Source organism: Panthera leo, chromosome C1 (genome assembly GCF_018350215.1).
Source record: "Panthera leo isolate Ple1 chromosome C1, P.leo_Ple1_pat1.1, whole genome shotgun sequence".
NCBI lineage: Eukaryota > Metazoa > Chordata > Mammalia > Carnivora > Felidae > Panthera > Panthera leo.
In genome coordinates, this window is record NC_056686.1 from 176,246,079 (window position 1) to 176,253,282 (window position 7,204).

Genomic DNA, 7,204 nt, shown 5'->3' on the forward strand with positions numbered 1-7,204 from the left:
CACCTAAGCATAAGTAAAGTGTCACTGAAATACTAGGGAGAGCACAGGAAAGGGCTGTGCTTGGGTTTTGCTTCCTGTCTTGAAGGGAAAATCTGCAGCTCTAGCCTTTGGCAGAACATTTAGAACTGTCAATTTTATGCATAATTTAGCCAAATTCACATACTTTCAATGGTATTCTTATGTTGCTTATGAGAATTAAAGCCTGGAACACTGTGTGCCCCCTCCTACTCTCTCTCACACTGCCTTCTCTCACACGTGCACACACCCCCTCTCTCACACATGTGCATGCACTCTCAAATATTCTCTATTTCTCTCTCTAATATCCTCACATACACACTCCATTTCTATCTATAAAGTAGAGGGGATAAGGAGGTTTCTGTAATTCTTGCAATTTTTACACTTCAAAAACCAGGAGTCGAGTTAAATATGGACAGTCCTTATGTCTACTAGAATCCCATATTGAATGTCCTCTGAGGTGGATGTGGACCTCTTTTCCTATTCTCTTTAGCAGCATTGGTAAGGTCGGAGGCCCCCATCTGGAGGGATCCAGCTCTCAGCTCTGACTTCTTTCCGCCTTGCGCCCTCTGGGGGCCAAAGGATATTTCTGCAGCATCTTTTTTTCTTTTTTTTTTTTTTACAGTTACAATGAAAAGAACTGTCCAACTCTTTTTAATAGCATTGTGTTGCATACAGCAGATTCAATCATTACTGATAATTGAGTTATAGTGTTTAAAGCCATCTTTATGCTTTGTGATTGACTGTTGGCTCTCAAGCTATATATTCTTACCACTTGCAATGTTGTTTTAATGGTTGATTTTAAATACAAGATGATCCATTCTTCATAAACCACATTAAAAATAAAAACCCAGAGGGGCGACTGGGTGGCTCAGTCCATTAAGCATCCAATTTTGGCTCTGGTCATGATCTCATGGCTCAGGAGTTCAAGCCCCACGTTGGGCTCTGTGCTGACAGCTCAGAGCCTGGAGCCTGCTTCGGATTCTGTGTCTCCCTCTCTCTCTGCCCCTCTCCCGCTCGTGCTCTGTTTCTGTCTCTCAAAAATAAACATTAAAAACAATAAAATAAACAACAATAAAAACCCAGAGTGGTGCCTGGGTGGCTCAGTTGGTTGAGCGTCCAGCTCTTGAGTTTGGCTCAGGTCATGATCACAGTTCGTGAGTTTGAGCCCTGAGCTGACAGTGCAGAGCCTGCCTGGGATCCTCTTTCTCTGTCTCTCTCAAAATAAATAAACTTAAAAAAACAAACAAACAAAAAAAAAAAACAGAAAAGAAAACCTGGAAAATAGTCCTCCCTGAATGGAGAAACAGAATATGGTTCAAGAAAAAGCATTTATTGGGGCACTTGGGTGGCTCAGTCAGTTAAGTGTCTGACTTCAGGTCAGGTCATGGCTCAGGTCATGATCTCATGGTTCAAGATCAGCACAGAGCCCACTTGGGGTCCTCTGTCTCCCTCTCTTTACCTCTCTCTCTCTCTCAAAACAAACAAAAAGGAATAGCATTTATTGTCCCTATGAACATTTTTAGGATATGTAAATTATCAATAAAATGCAGTGAAAACAGTCCTATTCAGTGTGATCTGAACAAGCAGTTTGCTAATTTATTGGAGAAGAAAAGCTAGACAAGACAGGAAATCAGATCTATTCTGTTAACGTCCATTATGCACACTCCTTGTCAATCTGCAGGAAAGCCAAGGCCCTTCCTTAAGCATGCATCGGTAGGTTACGTCTGTATTTTTTCTTGCATAAACTACATCCATGGGAATATGTAACCTCTAGTGTTGATTTCCTTAGAAGAAAAACTTAAAAATACTTGCAAAGTGATAGTAGGACATATTCTGAATTTAAAAATTTTCCCTCTATTTTTACAATAGTTTCATACTCCAATTTTTTTTAAGACTCACCTTTATTAGGGCACTTGGCTGGCTTGATCAGTGAAGGATGTGATTCTTGATCTTGGGGTTGTGAGTTCGAGTCCCACGTTGGGTGTGGAGATTACTTAAAAATAAAATCTTCAAAAAAAAAAAAAGACTCACCTTTATCAACCCTTTCCAATGCCTTTAATTATTTCTTTTCAAAATCATGCTCTATCATTTTTACTTTATATTTAATCAATCTATTAAAAGTACAATCAGAATATATAATTTGGGGAGTAACTGAGTGGCTCAGTCGGTTTAGTGTCTGACTTTGGCTCAAGTCATGATCTCACAGTTCATGAGTTCAAGCCCTACGTTGGGCTCTGTGCTGACAGCATAGAGCCTGGAGCCTGCTTTGGATTCTGTGTCTTCCTCTCTCTCTGCCCCTCTCCCACTCACACTCTGTCTCTCTCTAAAAAACAAATAGACATTAAAAAAATTCTTTAAAAAGAATATACAATTTGGAAAGTAGTCAACAACTCTTGGCAAACCAGAACTCAACTGACAGGAATGGGAATTGGGGGTAGTGGGCAGAGGGAATGTGCCAGGTAGCATGTTGGCCATGAAGGTCAGGGGTCTGGTGCATTGGCCAATGTGTTTTACAGGAGACTGGAGAGAGAGACTAATCTGCCAGTCACTTAGATAGAGGGTGATAAAAAGACAGCTTCCACTGCATAATGGGAAGAGCAATCTCTGGGAACCCAAGTCACTTCCTCCACTCTAATGTCCTTTTTTTTTTTTTTTTTTTCACTCTAATATCCTTTTGATGGTAAGGCAGGAACAAGAGAGTTTGCAGTAGCTGGAATTTGAGGAAAACTGGCCACCTTTCTCTACAGTAAAAGCTAAGCCCTTTCAAGTGGGTTTGGAAATCAGTAGCTTGAGATACGATGCTATGTAAATGCTTCTATGTTAGGCCGAGTATTTTTAAAAGCACAGAGTTCCACGCGAGGAGGGCTAACCAACCTCACACTTTCAAACAAGCCCAGCTATGCCCATGGTGTATTCGGACAGCTTGCAGCAGGGGCAAACTCATTGTACAGTTAAATTGATATATCAAGGCTTTCGAGTATAGAAGTAGACAAAATAATGAAAAGTCAGAGAGAGAGTTCATGCATTTTTATCCTTAGAATACAGGAAGGAGAGGGGCGCCTGGGTGGCTCAGTCGGTTGGGCAGCCAACTACGGCTCAGGTCACAATCTTGCGGTCTGTGGGTTCGAGCCCCATGTTGGGCTATGTGTTGTGAGCTCAGAGCCTGGAGCCTACTTCTGATTCTGTGTCTTCCTCTCTCTGCCCCTTTCCTGCTTGCTCTCTCTCTGTCTCTCTCTCTCTCTCTCTCTCAAAATTAATAAACATTAAAAAAAATTTTTTTTAAAGAGAATACAGGAAGGAGTGCCATTACAGTGGGAAATTGGTAGCTTTGATATTACTTTTCCCCCAGGATAGATATTTCTATCAATTTATCATATTAATATATCCTAATCAAAATGATATATGTGAGACAATGTTTTTTTAGAAATAAATTCTAGGGGCGCCTGGGTGGCTCAGTCGGTTAAGCGTCCGACTTCGGCTCAGGTCACGATCTCGCGGTATGTGAGTTCGAGCCCCGCGACAGGCTCTGTGCTGACAGCTCAGAGCCTGGAGCCTGTTTCAGATTCTGTGTCTCCCTCTCTCTCTGACCCTCCCCCGTTCATGCTCTGTCTCTCTCTGTCTCAAAAATAAATAAACGTTAAAAAAAAATTTTTTTTAAAGAAATAAATTCTAGGGATTATAATTTCATTATCCAGATTATTCTGAGAATCATAATCCAATCTATCAGTAATCCAGACTTGTACTTCCCAAATGATATCCACTAGCCTCAGGTGGCTGTTGAGCACTTGAAATGCATCTACTCTGAATTGAGATGTGCTATAAATGGAAATACATAACCGGATTTTATGAAAAAAAGTAAAATATTCATAATTCATTATAGACATGTCTATAACACAATTTTTTTTGCAAAGGGACAATAGTTTTATTTTTTATTTTTGCGAGAGAGAGAGAGAGAGAGAGAGAGAAGGGGAAAAGGGAGAAGGAGAGAATCTTAAGCAGGCTCCATACCCAGCACAGGGCCTGGTGCAGCGCTCGATCCTACTGTGAGATCATGACCTGAGCTGAAAGCAAGAGTTGGACCCTTAACCAACTGACCTACCCAGGCACCCCAGGACAATAGTTTTAAATTTTAGAACAAAATACCTTAACTTGCAACTTAATGAATATTATAACAAAGCAATAGTTCAGTAAGGCATTAAGTTCACTATTAAAAGCAATTAGTAAGTATTTACTTACTGGTTTTATTTTCTAGGTCCTATCAGTAAAGTAGCCATTTACATTTTGTTGTTTTAGTTCTCACATTTCCTATGTTGTAACTACTGGTTTATTCCTTCTTTCGTGCAATCATATGTTACTGTATCTTCACTAACTGATTTAATTTCTATTAAAAATAACATGACTGGGGTGGGTGCCTTGGTGGTTCAGTTGATTAAGCATCCAGCTCTTGATTTTGGCTCAGGTCATGATCTCACAGTGTGTGGGTTCGAGCCCCAGATTGGGCTCTGTGCTGATGGTGCAGAGCCTGCTTAGGATTCTTTCTCTCTCCCTCTCTCTCTTCCAGGCTCTCTCTCTCAAAATAAATAAACTTAAACATTTTTTAATAGAAGAAAAAATAACATGACTGTGGGGAAATTATTGTCCACCACTTTGTTTCAATAGGCCAAAGTGAACCACAGATGAAACGTGACATATATCTTGCTACCAAAGGAAGAGTAAAAACTGGTACAAGGGAAAGGACATGGGTTTTAGAGTAAACAGGGCTGGGTTCATTGGGATCACTTACGATGTGATCTTAAGCTAAAATACTAAGCCATGTAACCTCTTTGAATCCTAGTTTCTTCATCTGGTAAAATGATTTACGCCATCTCTCAGGAATATTGTGAGAAGGAAATGAAATAACATATGTACATCTCTAACACAGTAGACTGATGCTCAATAAAACAAGCTACTAATACTTTTATTATTCCTATATGATGCAGTCAACCTAAAAATTACCAGGAAACAAGACATAAGTTAAAAGTTAAACAGTAAGTTAAAGGAGAGACCTCACTTTATTCAGTCAGCAATTCAGTTGGTTAATGAATAGAGACCAATGGGCCAGGTCACTTAGATGGACAGTGATAACAAGAGGGCTTCCTCTACTGCACCGCAGTAAGAGCAGTCTCCGGGCAGCTTAATTCTTTTGTTTTAATATAGTAACAATACTATATTAGCAGTTAACACATTGATCGCTAGATTCAAAGTGCTGTGTTAGATATTTACTTGCATTCTTTTATTTAAGATAATAAGCAAATTTGTGTATCCCTAGATGCCATGGCATAACACGGTCTTTTCCTCCTAACTAGATATTTTGCTTACATTTAAAAAACTAAATTAGTTAAGCTAATTATTTTTCAAGATTTTCTTTTTAGAACATTTTCCACAGATGCCTCTCACCTGTTACCCTCTACCAGCCACTTGCTTCCTCCTACCGTCACCCCTAACTCAGCCCAACTGTTCTTAAGGACTGGCTCCCACATTGAGGAGGGTCCTAAAGATCATTGCCTTTTAATACACTTTGTATGTTACCAATCTTCTGCCCTGGTTCCCTGCATGAGATTTTAAAATGCCAAGAGACATATATATTGTAAAGGGCTTTCTGCTATGTTATAATAATGGGAGTATAAAAACAGACTTTTGCACCTATGTATAAAGTCTTTAAGATGGCCCTTCTGACCGGCAGAAGTCCAGCCAAGCTAAGCCTGCAGGAATACTTTATATCAGTAAGCATTAACCTTAACTATGAGTGGCAAAATGACAAAATAACGGTGGCTTCAATTAAGATGAAAGCGGTTGGGTAAGCTGAATGGTGGCTCTACCCCAATGTCCTCAGGGACTCGGACTCCTTCCATCCTTAGACTACGGCCCTTCTTCTCATGGTCTAAGACAACAGGATCTGCATTGCAGGTAGCAAGAGAGAGGAAAAGATAGGAAAGAGTAGGTGATTTCTCAGCTCAGTGACCAGAACCTAGTCACGTGACTATACTTATATGGGAAGCTGGAGAATGCACCCAGCCATGTACTCAGCCCAAAAGCAGGCATTTTATCACCCTGGGAAGATAGGAAACAGGCAATGGAGAACAACCAGTAATCTCTATCACTCAGTCCAACTGAGCTGTCCAGGCTTTGGCCTTGGTCTGACTGCTGATCACACATCACTTGTTCTTATCACTAATGTCTCATGACCTTTATAGTCAGATCATTCCAACCTTTAGCCACGGTCACTTATCTAGTTATAATGTACATATCTATTTCATCCCCAAGGAATTAAAAGTGCCATAAATGTATGCATTTATCAAAATTATGAAGAAAGTGAACCTCCTGCCAATAAAAGCACAGATGAAAATACAAGACAAACATAAGCAGTGATTCCTCTCCCAAAATCTGGGATAAATCTCTGAGCAACTTCCCTATCACCTCCTCCTATCAAACCAGCCCCCCTGCCTCTGTCTGTTGAGTGCACAGCATGCAGACGAGCTTGTGTCCAGTCTATACTCTGCTTAGCCATTCACCTTAGGAGTCAGCTTGGCCCAGTCCACAGAAGCTGGATGTAACTCCCTGTCCTGCATTCACAGCCCAGAGTGTGTTGCTGCAACCGGCCTTACACAGCTACCACGCAAAAACAGCACTGCCCATTCCATGGCAGAAAGTCAAACCACACGTGCACATTTGCTGCATTCCTCCAAGGGGAAAAAAGAGGTTACAGCTTCCTTCTTGTCCCCCAGTTTTGTTTCCATTTTTTCCTCCAAGTGCTAAATGCAAAGACAGAGTAAAAACACTAAGTTGTAACCTTCACATACATAGTGAACACCTCTAATGGTATCTGGCTTGGTACAGACTGGTTGAAACACATGTTCATAAAGCAAGCCTAAGTAACAGCACGTGTCCCCTTAGAATGGCAGGGAACTCCATTAAAGTCTGGTTTGTGCACAAGTAAATCTTGGAAACTGATCCAAGGGAAGTAGCTGTTTTGAGCTGAACTTTCTTAAAAGGTTTTATTTGTTTATTATTTCTGATAACCAGCCTAGCCAAAATTCTGGCTCTCAGGAATATTCAATTCTCAGGAATATTCAATATTCCTGATCCTGAGCCATGACTATGCAGGATTTAGAGTTTTCTTTATTTACCCATTTGAAAGAAAGAAAGA